General features: G+C 45.7%; 1 protein-coding gene across 2 annotated transcripts in view; it reads left to right on the top strand.

The window, feature by feature from the left end:
- The window catches only part of FLVCR2 (FLVCR choline and putative heme transporter 2), a 62,828-nt gene that overhangs the window by 45,165 nt on the left and 196 nt on the right, over window positions 1–17,467 (top strand). The window lies entirely within an intron of this gene.

Genomic DNA, 17,467 nt, shown 5'->3' with positions numbered 1-17,467 from the left:
CCATGCCTTCATCAGGTAACCTGATCTCACCCAGCCAGGACATACAGGATGACTTTTATGCCCATTGACACTCTTATTTTTACTTCTGCTCAGTAATTTTAATTGCGCACTGTTCCAAATAAAACGTTATCACACGTTTCAAGGTATAATCAGTTTCTGGGTGAAGTGCATTGACCATCACTCGATAACTTATTGCTGTGGCTCCAAAATGTATGAGCTACATGCTCCCTATACACCAGTGGTTCTGGATGTGCAGCCTTGCTATCAAGGGCACAAAGAGATGATTTGCATATGCGAGAATAATGCATCATAGGAACTCATTTGCAGCTGAATTATTGTAAATACCTTCTGTTTTAAGAATTCAACAATACATTCAATAACATACAACTTTTTCCTTTTCTCTAAGAATCGTTCCACTTACACTCCATTAATTCTTTAAAGTGGATCTGAGATAAACTTTTACTCATTGCATAATTGTGTACCTTTCATATAGTGTATAGGGCATTCCTCAAGCCAAATACTTGTTTTGTTTAAATACTCTTATTTCCCTATAAACTAAATAGGCCTCGCCCACAGCTTCAGAGTGCCTTGGCATTTCTCAGACTTGTGTAGCAAGGGCTTATGGGAGCTTAGTGTGGGCAGGAGGAGGTTACTAGCCAGTTATTTCAGAGGCACCTGGGAGGAGAGGGGATTGAGCTGAGGGCTGCAGATGCTATCAGCTTGCCTGTGTGTTATGTGACAAACAGAACATGGCTGCCCTCATTGTATCACAGGAATAAATAATCATAAACTGTTGGAGCTGTTTTCAGTTCGATTTGCTGTATAAACTATCTAAACTGTAGATAAGCTATATAGATAAGTTATTTGTCATAGCTAGTATTTCATCTCGGATCTGCTTTTAACCACTTATGGACCACAGGCTTACACCCCCCTCCCAATGACCAGGCCATTTTTTTTTACAATTCAGTCCACTGCAGCTTTAAAGGAGTCATCAGGCAGTATTAAAGAAGATAAGTGCTACTTACCGAGGACTTCCTCCAGCCCCAAGCTCCCAGCACGTCCCTCGCCACAGCTCTCCTCGCAGCCGTTCGCCGCAGCTCCGTCCCCAGCGATGACGTCAGTGCGACCTCCAGGTCAGCCTGTACTGCGCCTGCGCGAGCGGCGCTGTTAATCACCACCACGTGGGCCGGAGCGGGCTTCACAGGCGCAGAACTACTGCGCCTGCGTGCTCTGCTCCGGCCCACGTGGCGGTGATTGACAGCGCCGCTCGTGCAGGCCGACCTGGAGGTCGCCCTGATGTCATCGCTGGGGACCGGGACAGAGCTGCGGCGAACTGCTGCGGGGAGGGACGTGCTGGGAGCTTAGGACTGGAGGAAGTCCTCGGTAAGTAGCACTTATTTTCTTTAATACTGCCTGATGACTCCTTTTAAGGGCTCGCTGCAGAGCTGAACAACTCGGCACACAAGTGATTTCCCCCCCCCCCCTTTCTGCCCACCAACAGAGATATCTGTTAGTGGGCTCTGATCGCTGCTGCAGGCATTTGTGTTTTTAGTAATTTAGGTTTTTAATCATTTCGCATCCAGACCTTGTTTCCCACCGATGGACCGGAGCAGTTTTGACAGTTTGGCCTGGTGCACACCAAAAACCGCTAGCAAATCCGCAAAATGCTAGCAGATTTTAAAACGCTTTTTCTGTAGCGTTTCACCTAGCATTTTGCGGTTTTGTGAAGCGTTTTTGGTGTAGTAGATTTCATATATTGTTTCAGTAAAGCTGTTACTGAACAGCTTCTGTAACAAAAACGCCTGCAAAACCGCTCTGAACTGCCGTTTTTCAGAGCAGTTTGCGTTTTTCCTATACTTTACATTGGAGGCAGAAACGCCTCCGCAATCCAAAATCTGCAGCAGCCCGGGAGTATGCGTTCTGCAAAACGCCTCCCTCTCTGGTGTGCACCACCCCATTGAAATACATTACCCTAGCGTTTCCACATCCACAATCAGATCTGAAAACGCGACCGAACCGCTCTGGTGTGCACTAGGCCTAAAGCTGTGTCCTTATTTAATCAGAAATAACTTTATCCCTACTTCTGACACAGAAATGAAATCTATATTGTTCTTTTCAAGACAAACTAGGCTTTCGTTGTATGCCATTTTTTTTCCCTCATGGTGAAGATATTGGATTCTGAAATAATGCTACAGAGTGTATTTTTCAATATGAACTGAGAAAATAAAAGTATTTTTAACCCCCCTGGTGGTCTAAAAAATTCCGCCAGGAGGCAGCGCAGCAGTTTTTTTTTTTCTTAAATCATGTAGCGAGCCCAGGGCTTGCTACATGATAGCCGCTGCTCAGCGGCATCCCCCCGCCCGCTTTGATCGCCTTCGGCGATCTCCGATCAGGAAATCCTGTTCAAAGAACGGGATTACCTGGAGGGCTTCCCCCATCGCCATGGCGACGGGGCGGGATGATGTCACCGACGTCGGGACGTCATTGGGAGTCCCGATCCACCCCTCAGCGCTGCCTGCCACTGATCGGCCAGGCAGCGCACGGGGTCTGGAGGAAGGGGGACCGCCCGGCGCGACGGATAGCAGCGATCGAGCGCGGGGCGGCAGCGATCGGTGTGCTGACACAGCTAGCAAAGTGCTAGCTGCGTGCAGCAAAAAAAAAAATTAAACAAATCAGCCGAGCAGGGCTGGAGAAAACCTGCGAGGCTTACCCCGAACGTACCGCCAAGGAGGTTAATGGTAAAAATCAATCTTATTAGCTCAGGAAACATATTCCCGTTCACCAATTAGTGCTGCATCAGATAATGCCAGAAATGTGCACAGGAACAAGCCCGATCCAGCACAGCATTGCTTCTGCTGCAAGATGTATATCTACTGACTCGAGGCTTAGATGAAGTCACAGAGGACGTAGATATACTGTAGTGGTGGATAAAGTGGTTAAAATAAATTTCAGGGCTGTGGAGTCGGAGTCGTGGAGTCGGGCAATTTTGGGTGCCTGGAGTCGGAGTCGGGAAACAATGCACCGACTCCTAAGGAATTTGTAACTGTAATTAAAATAGAAAATATGATAAAATGTTCTATTTCTCAGATAATAGTCATTAAAAATAATGTATATATACAGTAATAGCTGTGCTTAGTCTACAAAAATGAAATAAACCAATCAAAATTAGTTACTTGTGCTGCTTCAATAAAGCAGTCCCTGTATTTTTAAAGTCAGATATACATATCTGATTGTGACTGTATATATGATGTGTACACAGGAATCTCTTATATACACTAAATAACATCTATGCTGTAAGTATAAAGCCTGATGGTTAGCCATGTCACTAATAGAGATGGTCAACGAGATGGAAATAATTCTGCATTGATGCTGATTTATGCAAATGTATGCACTCCCTTTGCTGATGAAATCAAATAATTTGATATGTTATTAAAATTTGGTTTGGTGACTACAAATTAAAGGTAAACTGAGACGGGTGAAAAGTAAAGTTTTATACATACCTGGGGCTTCCTCCAGCCCCCTTCAGGCTAATCAGTCCCTCACTGTCTTCCACCACCCGGATCTTCTGCTATGAGTCCTGGTAATTCAGCCAGTCAGCGCTGTCCGGCCGCATGCCGCTCCCACAGCCAGGAACATTCTGCACCTGCGCAATAGTGCTGCACAGGTGTAGTATGCTCCTGGCGGCGCAGTGTGTGCATGTGCACTACGCCTGACTGGCTCAAGTACCTGGACTCATAGCAGAAGATCCAGGTGGTGGAGGAGGACAACGAGGGACTGATTATCCTGAAGGTGGCTGGAGGAAGCCCCAGTTATGTATAAAACTTTAATTTCATCTGTCTCAGGTTTACTTTGTTACACAGTAGTACTATACTCTACATATGCACTCCCCACAGAGCTGCAGGGAATCCACTGAGAATGCTGTGCACATTGAACACAGAGGTGTTGTCTGTTTACAATCCCCTCATTCCCCTGCAGAATACCTGCACATCATTCTTACATGTACCCTTACCAGAGGCGTAGCTAGGGCTTTCAGCGCCCGGGGACATAGACAGTTTATGTGCCCCCTCCCCACGGTGGCAAAGCGTGAAAAGGGGGCATGGCCCCAGTTTAAAATGTGAGTGTGGTCATCGGTGCTGCTATACAAATACATAATAATATGATAGGACATTAGACTATGACTATGGCAGGATTAGATTCTGAGCTCCTCTGAGGACAGTCAGTGACAGGACTATGTGCTCTGTGTAATGTACTGCAGAAGATGTCAGTGCTATATAAATACATAATAATAATATAGTAGGACATTAGACTATGACTATGGTAGGATAGGAGTGTTAGCTCCTCTGAGGACAGTCTGTGACATGACTATGTACTCTGTAAAGTGCTGCAGAAGATGTCAGTGCTATATAAATACATAATAATAATAGGGCAGGACATTACACTATGACTATGGTAGGGATTACATTGTGAGCTCCTCTGAGGACAGTCAATGACATGACTATGTACTCTGTAAAGTGCTGCAGAAGATGTCAGTGCTATATAAATACATAATAATATTGTAAGAGATTACACCATGACTATGGTAGGATTAGACTGTGAGCTCCTCTAAGGACAGTCAGTGATATGACTATGTACTCTGTAATGTGCTGCAGAAGATGTCAGTGCTCTATAAATACATAATAATAATAATATGGTAGGACATTATACTATGACTATGGTAGGGTTAGATTGTGAGCTCCTCTGAGGACAGTCAGTGACAAGATTATGTACTCTGTAATGTGCTGCAGAAGATGTCAGTGCTATATAAATATATAATAATAATATAGTAGGACATTAGGCTATGACTATGATAGGGATTAGATTGTGAGCTCCTTTGAGGACAGTCAGTGACATGACTATGTAATCTGTACAGTGCTGCAGGAGATGTCAGTGCTATATAAATACATAATAATAATAATATGGTAGGACATTAGACTATGACTATGGTAGGATTAGATTGTGAGCTCCTCTGAGGACAGTCAGTGACATGACTATGTACTCTGTAATGTGCTGCAGAAGATGTCAGTGCTATATAAATACATAATAATAATATGGTAGGACATTAGATTATGACTATGGTAGGGATTAGAGTGTGAGCTCCTCTGAGGACAGTCAGTGACATGACTATGTACTCTGTAATGTGCTGCAGAAGATGTCAGTGCTATATAAATACATAATAATATGGTAGGGCACTAGACTATGACTATGGTAGGATTAGAGTGTGAGCTCCTCTGAGGACAGTCAGTGACATGACTATGTACTCTGTAATGTGCTGCAGAAGATGTCAGTGCTATATAAATACATAATAATAATATGGTAGGACATTACACTATGACTATGGTAGGATTAGAGTGTGAGCTCCTCTGAGGACAGTCAGTGACATGACTATGTACTCAGTAATGTGCTGCAGAAGATGTCAGTGCTATATAAATACATAATAATAATATAGTAGGACATTAGGCTATGACTATGGTAGGGATTAGATTGTGAGCTCCTCCAAGGACAGTCAGCGACATGACTATAGTCTGGTGGGTCGGGTCTGGTGGCTGGAGGCCTCTGGCTCAGGCATGGTGGTTTTGTGTACTGGGCTCCGGCCTAGTGGGGTCTATGGCTAGAGGCTTCAGGCTCAGGCCTGCCTGGTGGTGTGGTAGGCACCACCAGGCAGGCCTGTAGTGGGCTGGACCCTAGTGGGTTGGAGACCATGGTTAGCAGTGAATGGGGGTAGGTGCCTGGGGAGGCTGGTATGTCTGGGAGTGAGGGGTTGCAGCAGCCAGTAGGCAGGCAGAAAACATACAGAAAACAGCCAGCCAGGTTGCAGCCTACTGCTACATGTGTGCTGCCTGAAACTGGATAGTACTGCCTGGATCTGGGTGGGCTGGCAGGAGCTTGGCTTCTATCCTTTCGTCCCCCCAGATACTGTGATAATGGCTGGCTGAAAGTGTGATAAAATGCTCAAAGCTTTAAGCCTGAAGGGTCAGGGACAGGGTCAGTCAGTCAGTGAAAGGGAATGTATGTACAGTATGTATGTATGACATACATAGATTCTGTGATTCCATCCTTGACTGTCTGACCCCTGTCCCTGTCCCCTGCAGGCTTCTTCAAGCATTTAGCATTTTATCACACAAGTACCCTATTTTTTGGACCATGACACCCTCCCAATTACAGTAATTTCACCCCACTAATCTCCTCCACACCCTCAGTGACAGCAACCCCCCCAGTCACAGGAATTCCACCCCCTCAGTAACAGCAACCCTCCCAGTAACAGTAATTCCACCCCCAGTAATCTCCTACACACCCTCAGTAACAATAACCCTCCCAGTAACAGTAATTATCCTCTCCCACCCCCCCAGCAGGGCCGGGCCAAGGCATAGGCTGGAGAGGCTCCAGCCTCAGGGCACAGTGTAGGAAGGGGCGCACAATTCATTCAGCTATCATTCCTAATTGTGTATAAAGCAGAAAGAAATAAGAAAAGGGGATACATAGCAGTGACTGCAAGCCAGATAACTAGAGATTAAGGTGTTGGGGAGGTTGTGGGCCCTGTGGCCCTCTTAGTCTAATAGCAATCAGTGTGTGACAGCTGGGGTGGGAGGGATGGAGGGGCACACTTTGGTGTCTCAGCCTTGGCTGCTGGAGGACCTTGTCCCTGCTCTGCCCCCCAGTAACAATAATCTACCCTTCCATAACTGCTCTACTCATCCGTCTCCGTCGCCCTCTCCACAGTTGCGCTCCACTTCTCTGCCTGCCTTCGGCGCTCCTCCTCACTCAACATCCGGCTTGTGACGTCACACAGGAAGAGCCCCGAGCAAGGCAGCAGCAGCGGCAGACTCTGGCACAGAGAGGAGATTTACAAAAAAAATGCAGCTGGGCGCCCTTAGGGAGTCGGCGCCCGGGGGCACATGTCCTACCCCGCCCACCCCTAGCTACGCCCCTGCCCCTTACTTACATTGCCTAGGGCCTGATAGATGTTCTTTGTTCCGGTTTGTACCTTTTACAAGTACTCTTACCAAGGACTAGTTTTAGTCTAAAGGGAATAAATATAGTAGTCTACATATCCTTCTCACTTCAGTTGTCTTGTAAAATTCCTAAGCGTTGGCAGTTAAGAGACGAATTTCATGTTACATACTTTTAATCAACAAAATTGTAATATGCAAATTAGAGGAGTCGGAGTCGTGGAGTCGGAGTCGGTGGAATCCTAAACTGAGGAGTCGGAGTCGGTGGATTTTTGGACCGACTCCACAGCCCTGATAAATTTTGCTTTTTTTTTTTTTTTTTTTTCTTCTTCTCTGTAGACCCTCTCTCCCCCCTTGCCAGCCAATCACTGTGGTCGGCTGTCATAGGCATCAGCCTATGAGAGCCAATCGCTCTTCAGCCTCTCCTCTCCTCTGAGTGACACTGCTGTCCCCAGTACAGCGCTGCCCTAGATCGCAGCGCTGTACCATGTAAATAGACAGCGGTTTCGCCATCTAACAGTCTCCTAGTGGCGATCGCTGCTGGGAGACTGATGATGGAGCAGAGCTCCGTCATTCAAGTGGGGCTGCACACTAATCGGCACGCGCGATCCCGTAATCTCTGCCCCCAGGACTTCACGCCAGTTGGCGTTGAGCGATCTTGGGGCTGCCGTCGCATTCACGCCAATTGGTGTGGAGCGGTCGGCTAGGGGTTTGGTTAATTCTCCAAGACACTTTTTTTTTTCCTCTTCACAGCCTAACCGATTACGTTTCGCAGATCACAAGCTGCTTCATCAGAGGCATAAGTCTTATCCAATTAATTAGTAGCTCCCAGGAGCATATACTGGCTGGACCATTCCAAACCCAGGCTAAGCCATCCATTTCTAAAATCCTACATTCCCTTTCCTGTGACCGGCTGAGCTATTGCTTTATCGTGTGACAATGCGCAGCACTGACATCAAGGGGGTCCCTGTACACACACTAGACAGCATCCATCAGCTGACAACCATCTAGCATGTGTATACAGCTCTGATTTCACACACATAGGCAATTTCTATTTACTACCTCCCATTTTAGCACCATTCGAGGCATTTGTCACAGTTGTTGGGGACATTAAATGACTGTGTACATGTAAAGAACAGGTGCTCCCTTTGTGTGTGACTATCTGTAGGGCCTGTCTCCACTCGTCAGTTTTTCTGTGCGTCAGTTTTTATGCATGAGTTGTCTGACAGTTTTGCCTTGCTGTCAATTGTTTTTCTGCATGTGAAAAATGTATTCATGTGGGAACTAGCCCATTGATTAAAATTGGTTGCAGTTTTCTTGTACAGAAAATGCGCTTACCTGCGTGCTACAATTTTGTGTAAAGCCTTTTTGCAGAGTCATTTCTTTTTTCACTTCATGACGCAAGTCAGGAAGTGAACTCTTTGACCCGGAAAAGGATAAAACAATGTATTTATTCTTTAAAGCGTGAATGCAATCGTCGCAAAATCGATTTTGAGCATTTTGCGCTTTTCCTGTCCCATCCACTGTAGCAAAATTTACTAAATGGTGCAGGCAGCGCTTTTGTTCAGCGGAAAGCTGACGAAACGTGCAGATATGAACAGTCCGGTAAGGTTTCATTGCACAAGCGCTTTTCAAAATCACCGGCGCTTAAAACATAGCGAAAACTTCCTAGGTGTGAACAAGCCCTTAACCTTCCTGGCGGTAAGCCTGAGCTGAGCTCGGGCTATGCCGCGCAGGAAGATAGCTCAACCCCTGGTGGGGCGATTTGTGCCATTTAAAGTGCTGCGCGCGCAGCTAGCACTTTGCTAGCTGCGCGCACAGCTTGATCGCCCGCACGCAGCGGCAGAAGAGGGGCCCCCGCCAGAGCCCTGCGCTGCCCGGACCAATGAGTTCCGGGCAGCGCTATGGGCTGGATCGGAGGCGTCTGATGTCCATGACGTCATTCCGATCGTCGCCATGGCGACAGGAGAAGCCAAACAGGGGAGCATGTTATATACGCGTTCCCCTGTTTGCTATCGATGCCGGCGACGATCGCACTAAAGGGACACATGCGCCCTCTAGTGGTGTTTCATGTAGCTACCACTCTGGTAGCTTTACATGAAACACACATTTTTTTTTTTTTTTTTTTTTAAAGGATTTTTGCCTATTTGGCAAAAAAAATTAACCGCCAGGGAGGTTAAAGCACACCTGAAGCAAGAGTGATATGTAGGCTGTCAAATTAATTTCCTTTTAAACAATACCAGTTGCCTACATAGCAAAGAAATGAACAGCGCTACTTAAAAACAGATGAGTGCTTACCTGCAAAAAAGTGCACACCCCACTCATGGGATTCAAATACACAATGAGCATACACATGACCTGTCTACCACTTGGAGGATGTTAGTTTCCGCTAACAATTTGCAATTTGTTAGGTACTTGTCCCTCCCACTGTCGAAGAAGTCTTTCCTCCATGGGAGGGGACCTAACACTAACTAAATTCTACCTATGCATATGCATAGCCTGGGCGCGCTACCAGTAAAATTGAGAATTGCGCAAAAAGAAAAAAAAAATTCTCAATTTTACTGGTAGCGCGCCCAGGCTATGCATATGCATAGGTAGAATTTAGTTAGTGTTAGGTCCACTATTCTGGCTATACTGGGGCACTATACTGGCTATACTTGGGCACTATACTGGCTATACTTGGGCACTATACTGGCTATACTTGGGCACTATACTGGCTATACTTGGGCACTATACTGGCTATACTGGGGCACTATTCTGGCTATACTGGGGCACTATTCTGGCTATACTGGGGCACTATTCTGGCTATACTGGGGCACTATTCTGGCTATACTGGGGCACTATACTAGCTATACTGGGGCACTATTCTGGCTATACTGGGGCACTATTCTGGCTATACTGGGGGCACTATTCTGGCTATACTGGGGCACTATACTGGGGGCACTATTCTGGCTATACTGGGGCACTATTTTGGCTATACTGGGGCGCTATTCTGGCTATACTGGGGCGCTATTCTGGCTATACTGGGGCACTATTCTGGGGCTATACTGGGGCACTATTCTGGGGCTATACTGGGGCAACTATACTGGCTATACTGGGGGCACTATACTGGCTATACTGGGGCACTATACTAGCTATACTGAGTCAACTAAACTCCCTCCTACACTGGGGCAGCTATGCAGCCGCACCCCAGCCCCCCCCCACCCCCCCCCCCCCCATAGCCTGCTGCGCACGGCACTGTCCACTAGGTCGCGCAAACACCCGCCCCCCCAATGCCCCCTCCTCCCCACCATTCCCCGGAGAGAAATTTGGTCAGAAAGTGTTCCCCGGGCCGGAAAAGGTTGGGAACCACTGCCTTAGTGTGTATCCAGGCTCCCCCTGGGCTCTGCTGCCCCCCCCCCCCAAAAAAAAAGCTGCCAGGCTAGCGACACACATATCGCTAGTCTCTTATTTACCTCTGAGTGTCAGTCAGTGCTGCCATCCCCCCCGCCACCTGTATAGCGCTGCTCCCCGCCTGTGTCCCGTCCCTTCCTGCCTCTGTAAGCCGATTGGAGGAAGCTTACAGAGGCGGGAAGGGACACAGTCTGGGAGCAGTGCTATACAGGTGGCGGGGGGGGGGGTGGCAGCACTGACTGACACTCAGAGGTAAATAAGAGACTAGCGACAATCTGCATGTCGCTAGCCTGGCAGCTTTTTTTTTTTTTTATATATGGGGGACAGCAGAGCCCGGGGGGAGCCTGGATACACTGCTAGTTGTATATAGAATGTGCCTCTGTGTCCTATAAGGATTTCACAAACCCGCCTCAGGTTCTCTTTAAAGGCCCATGCACACGGCATACATTTGTCTGTAGGTGTGAGGCAGCGACAAACAGACAAGAGACAACAGCATATTTATGGCAGCGACAATATAAGTTTGTGACAGTTGTACACACGCATGTGACACACATGACAACAGAAAGAGTGAAGACACGACGGAAGCTGTCTGCCACAGACTACATATAGTGGTAGTAGTAATATGGTAGTGACTATGTTGTCTGTATAAGACTTTCCTACACATGACAAGACTAACCGACTGTGAGACAAAAGTCACAAGAGATTCACCAGCTGAATAGCTCAAACATGGCTGTGTCTGCAGGCAGTCTCTGTCTTTAGCAGCTTACACACAAACAAACCGTCGCACAACACGTGTCTGCACAGACATTTGTATACCGTGTGTATGATGCACAATTGCAGCATGTCAACATCTAAAGCTCCATACACACGCTCAACAGCGGTCTTTTACGCAGCACAATTGTTGAACAACCTTTGTTGTGAAACAAGTTGAAACAGCTAAAAAAAAGTATTTGCTATTGTTCAAAGAGCTGATAAGAAAGCAATCCAGCAGTTGGATTGACCTTTTATCAATCTTATCAGCTTTTTGATCAATAGCTGTTTTTAGGTAGAGTGACTTGTCACCATTGCTTTTGTTTCACCCTATTGTCTGACCATATTACAACCTGCTAATTAGTGTCAACTCATTTAGATGTGCATAACAATTGTATGCTAATTGGTCTACCTATGCAAGACCAACTTTTTTTTTTTATACCAATGACCATTGTTTTCTTTTGACATACCCACCCCCCCATGTTCATAGTCTTGTCTGACCTCTAATCTACAGTTCAGTATCAGTTCAGTATATATTAGCAGTCTGTATACACCACTTTGCATCCAACTAAAGGTGGGAATACACGGGTCGACTGGCGGCTCGATCCCAGCCGCGTTCCTGCTCGCGTGGGGATCGATTACTGCTCGCCCCCGCCGGCGCTTCCTTATCAGCGCTCGATTCCCTGCCATTGTCTGCACAGGGGAATCGAGCGGGCGGGGGTTGAGCGGCTTGATCGGGTCAGCTGAATATTATCAGCTGGCCGGATCAGCTGGTCAATACACGGTACAGAAACGTACTGTGTATCCCCAGCATAAGGAGGAGATACCTTCTGAAACGTGTATGCAACTGAATAAAACTTAATTTACATCTAAACTCCAGCTCTGGTTATCTATGCAAGACTTTGGGCTTGTTCACTCCTAAAGCGTTTTGTGGACTTTTTAAGTGCCGGCGGTTTGAAAATTTCCCTAAAAGCGCTTATGCAATGAATCCCTATGAGAGTTCACATACGAGCGGTTCATTTCCGATCCGCTCAGCAAAGCGCTGCCTGTAACATTTTCTGGGCGATTTGTCTATAATGGAAGGCATAGGTCAATCGCAAAGCGCTTGGTATAGCGATTTCCCCAGCGCTTTCATATATAAATACATTGTATTTATTCATTTCCGGGTATAAAAGTTCACTTCCTGACTGACGTCAGGAAGTGAAAAAATAAAATCCCTCAGCAAAATTGCTATTTTAAAAAAATTGCAAAAAACTGCTCAGTGCTTGAAAAAGTAAAGTTATAGTGTGAACATAGCCTTCCAGCCTACACAGTGGAGTGACTCTCCCTGGAGCATGTGACCAGACTCAGGACCCTGGCACACCAGAGAATGCTTTGCGGGTCGTTTAAAAAAAAAAAACCCGCTTCCATTGACTTGCATTAAAATTACTGCAATCATGGCTATTTTGCCACAATTTTAATGCAAGTCAATGGAGGCATTTTTAAAAAAAATGAAAATGTCCCGCAAATTGCTCTCTGGTGGGTGAGGGCCTAGATGAGCGGCTCTGAGGCCCCCTACCAATCTATGCTTGTCAGCTGATTAATAGTCGTACGACCTCATCAGCCATCACCCAAGTGGAAGCGTTAATGCTGGGAATACACCATACGTATTTTTCATCAGATAGATGGTTCGATAGATAATTTTTGACATGTCTGATCTTATTTTCAATTGTTTTTCTGATCAATTTCTCATAGAAGTGAATGGAAATAGATAACAGAATCAAACTGGAAATCAATCGGATGGAAAATCGACCGAAAAAACTGCATCGTGTATAACCACCATTACAGTCTTTTAAGATTGGAACAGGGAGCGACTGTTCTTTTAACAGATACTGTACACATCTTATGCTAGGTACATACCATACAATTTTCTGTTAGATTTACCTGCCAGATAGATCATTTCCAACATGTTGAAAATTATCTAACCAGATAGCTAAAGGGGCGGCAGCTCCACAGATTATGATCGGTTTCAGGCTGAAATCTATTCACAATCTGTTTGCAGTAAAGGCAGCCATACGATCCCTCTCTGATCAGCTTCGATCAGAGAGGGCTCTGTTGGTCGAATCTGATGGCAAATCGACCAGTGTATGGCTACTCTAACAATTAGGCATTGTTCTACTCAGCAGGAGATGACCAGAAGACAATGCACCAGAGATTATGACTAGTCTCTACAGAAAATAATCTAACAGTAAATCTAATGCTGGGTACACACGATGCATTTTTTTAGTCGATTTTCTGTCCGATCAATTTCCAATTCTATTTTCCCATCGATTTCCGCTCTGCTTCTGTTATCTTTTATCTATTTCCATTCACTTCTCTGAGAAATCGATCAGAAAAACGATCGGACATTATCTATAGAACCATCTAACATAATTGTATGTTGTGTACCTAGCATAACTGAAAATTGTATGGTGTGTAGTAGGCATAAAGAACGGCTGCAACCCTTGTATGGTGTGTAGTAGGCATAAAGAACGGCTGCAACCCTGTGCCTCCTAATCCTATGGATTATATCAGATCCTCTAATAGATTCCTAGGGGTTTCATTGCAGTTTTTTCCTTACTTTGTACATATGGAATCCAGCAGTGGTGTAGCTAATGAGCTATGGGCCCCAATGCATGGTTTACTTTAGGTCCCCACAAGCACTCTATGCATAACAATTAATATGGTGCACTAAAACCTGTCAAGGACAACCAGTGTCAAGAGGTGCATGAAGGGGATGGGGGAACAGTTTGTTGCTGATTACTACTGTTCTAAGCATATATAGAAGTGATTATTACCAGCACAGGACCAATAAGGTCACAACCTCTGCATCCCCTATTGCTCCTCCACTTTGCACATGTATGAGAGTCCTCTGTATTATTCCAGCAGTACATGTCAGCTCATTCCACAGCTAGCTGTACCATGACCTTTACAGTCCTGAGCAGGAGGAATGTGCAGTATATTCTACCAATACTAAATATAGATTCTCTCCTCAGCTCTTGTTAATGTAATAAAGCTGAAGTTTCTTCCTCCGTTTGTTTCATATTCAGTGGAATGGGGGATTGTATATGATCGTGTTTCCTATGCCAGCTGCATCCAGGTTTTATTAAAATAAAATAAGATTATACTGAAATTACACACAGTTGTGGTAGTAGAACATTCGATAAGCAAAGTTGTTTTTCTGTTCAAATACGCCTGGCCTGGATTGCAGCAATCTCTGTAAAATGTCAAAGTACAAGTGAAAAGTGGGGTCATGGCCAGAACAGTGTGTGTGGGGACATGGCCAGAACAGTGTGCAGGGTTTCTGTGCTAAATATGTATAATAGCATAGAACTGCAAAACAATTTGTGGATTAGGCAAAACACTTTTTTTTTTTTTTTTAACAATTAACCAACTTTATTGATTAAAAAATAAAATAAAATCAGAAATAGGAATTTCAGTGGAAATTGAAAAGACACCTGTCGGAATTCCATTGGAAATCAGCATTTCTAAGGGCTCGTTCCCACTGTTGCGACGCGATTTCGGCCGCATTCCGACGCTTGTAAAAACTCATGCGGATGCGTTTCCACATGCGTTTTTACCCGCGATTTCGCATGGCAGGGTGCCATGCGAAATTAACCATGACACTGCCAGGGCTAAATAAAATTGAAAAAGGTGCGAAATCGCACGCGAAATCGCGGGTAAAAACGCATGTAACAAACGCATGCGTTTTTACTATTAAATACATTAGCGGCGATTCGCACGGATTCCCGACGCAGGCGAAATCGTTGGCTCTTTTGTGCGTTTTATTCACGCTGAAAAAAACGCACCTCAACAACGCTACAGTGGAAACAGGCCCATCCACTTGTATTACATGTGCGGATCTGCATGCGTTGGACGCATGCAGATTCGCGATAGTGGAAACGAGCCCTAACCATCCAGGGACGTAGCTAGAAATCATGAGTGCCCATAGCAGAATTTTGGTTGGCTTCACTCCCAAAAAGTTTTAGGGCACCTTTGTGCCCCCTCCCCCAACACACCATTTTTAAAGAGACTCAGAGCTGACCAATTAAAAAGATTTTATACATACCTGGGGCTTCCTCCAGCCCCATCCGCTCCGATCACTCCCACCCCACTGCCCGCAGCTTTGGGAAACGGGTCCCATCACTTGCTTTAGTCGCGGCCAGCTACACAGGAGAAGTGCGCCCTCTACGTATCTCTCCAGTGGCTGCTGGAGAGATACACAAACAGCGCACTTCTCTTACATCAGACTGGCTCCGACTGACGGAAGTGACGGGACTCGGTTCCCGAAAGCTGCCGGCAGCAGAGTGGAAGCGATCGGAGTGGATGGGGCTAGAGGAAGCCCTAGGTATGTATAAAATCTTCTTAATTGGTCAGCACTGGTACACTTTAATTAGCCAGAGATGACCACCAGTTTAGGTAGTCTGCCAATATGGTGTAGCATGCCACAGTATAGGTAGTCTGATGTGAACACCCCCCCCCCCCCCACACACACACACACACACACACACACACACACACACACACCAAGCAGATTAACACGAAATGAGACAGCACTGTAGTCATGGAGGCGGGGACACTTGGAGAGAGTTGATCACTGGTGGCCTGGAGAGGTTTTCTCCTCAGCTCTGCCCGCACTACTCTGCACCCCAGGGGGCCCGCTGCATGTCTCTATGGGGCTGCCGCAGATCCCCTTATCACTGCTAGCCAAGATACTGGGCCTCCCTTGGCTACGGGCCCCATAACCTCTGCTTATGGTGATCCCTACACCACTGTGACCACCCCTAGTTGTCGGCATGTTGTAATGTACTGCAAAGGTGGTCACTAACTGTCCAATTTCTAGCGAAAAATCGTTCAAACGATCAGAAATTCTTATCGGATTGGTTGTAAATAACCTCCGTTGATGGACACAATCGATTATGAAGGAGTGAAAAAAAAAGTCGTCCAAATGAATTTTCGTCGAACCAAAATTTGGATTTTCTTGTTGGTTGTGATAGATGGTAGGCAAAGATTGGTTTGTTGATGGTGTAGTGAACGATGTATTACAATATTTCACTTCCGATCAGAATTTCTGATCGCTCAAACGATTTTTCGCTAGAAATTGGATCATTAGTGGCCACCTTTAGACATGGAAAGACTGTATGACCAGCACAGAGGTTGTACAGCCAGCACTGCCCTCATCACATCCATCACATCGGTGACAGTACAGCCGCAATCTCATTAATATTATAAATGTGAAAGTTTGGATGTTTGTAACTAGATCACGCAACAATGGCTGAACAGATGTGAATGAAATTTGGCACACGCATAGTACAATACCTGGAATAACATAGGATACCAAAAAGTGGGCAGGGAAAAATACAAATTTCACTGGTAAAATGTAAACTGCAGCCATTCTTACACTGCTAATGGCAGAGTTCTCAAACTTTGCACAGTTGGTTACTGGGTGATGGGGATTAATATTCAGAAAAGTGGGTGGAGCCTACAAAAGCTGATCAAAATTCACCTATTGATTTTCAAGGGGAATATTTAATTTCTGCCATTCTTGCACTGTTAATGGCACAAGCCTCAAACCTGGTACAGTTGGTTATTGGGTGACTGGGGTTCAAATTCAGAAAAGGGGGTGGAGCCACAAACAATCAATCAGATTTGTTTCATTTCATTGCAAATTGATGCCAAAGACCAAAAAGCTCACAAAGTAATTGTGTGTCAGGGTTAGAAAAAGTAAGCAGAGCCAACACTAGTCAAATACATACCCGGGCAACGCCGGGCCATCAGCTAGTCTCTATATATTTTACAATATATCTCTGTAATCTGTACACAGACTATATGCTGCTCTCTCGCAATGTGTAAAGGGGTTGCTGCAATCCAGGCAAAGCTTGTCAGAACTGGAAAACAATTTGGTTTCTAGAATGTTCTAATAAAGATAGATATTATTTTTTTTTTTTTTAGTATTTTTTTTTTCTCTGTTTGGGATATTTCAGTGCTGTGCTTGTTGGGAGATGCTTCTGGCTCTGCCATCTTGGGGTATAACTGGCTGCAGGCCTCGTACTTGGGGGTCCTAATATCTGGAGAGACACCAACCCCACTAATAATCCCGCCCACAATGGGGTGTGCACTGGGGAATGGATTTAGAAAGCACTTGGGGATAGAGACGTCTCCTCCACTCAAAAAGGACCCCAAAGTAGGAGGGAGGGGGTGCTCTATGGGCTTTGTTGTAGGTGTGCGCTCCGCTGGTAGCGCTGCTCTCGCTTTCGGTGGTAGTTGGTGAAGGGCGGTCTTGTTTAGCCTGGAGAAGTGATAACTCTTTGTGTCTTGCA

Source organism: Hyperolius riggenbachi, chromosome 9, assembly GCF_040937935.1.
Source record: "Hyperolius riggenbachi isolate aHypRig1 chromosome 9, aHypRig1.pri, whole genome shotgun sequence".
Classification (NCBI taxonomy): domain Eukaryota; kingdom Metazoa; phylum Chordata; class Amphibia; order Anura; family Hyperoliidae; genus Hyperolius; species Hyperolius riggenbachi.
The sequence above is the reverse complement of the archived record's forward strand: the minus strand, read 5'-3'. Positions and strand labels throughout refer to the sequence as shown.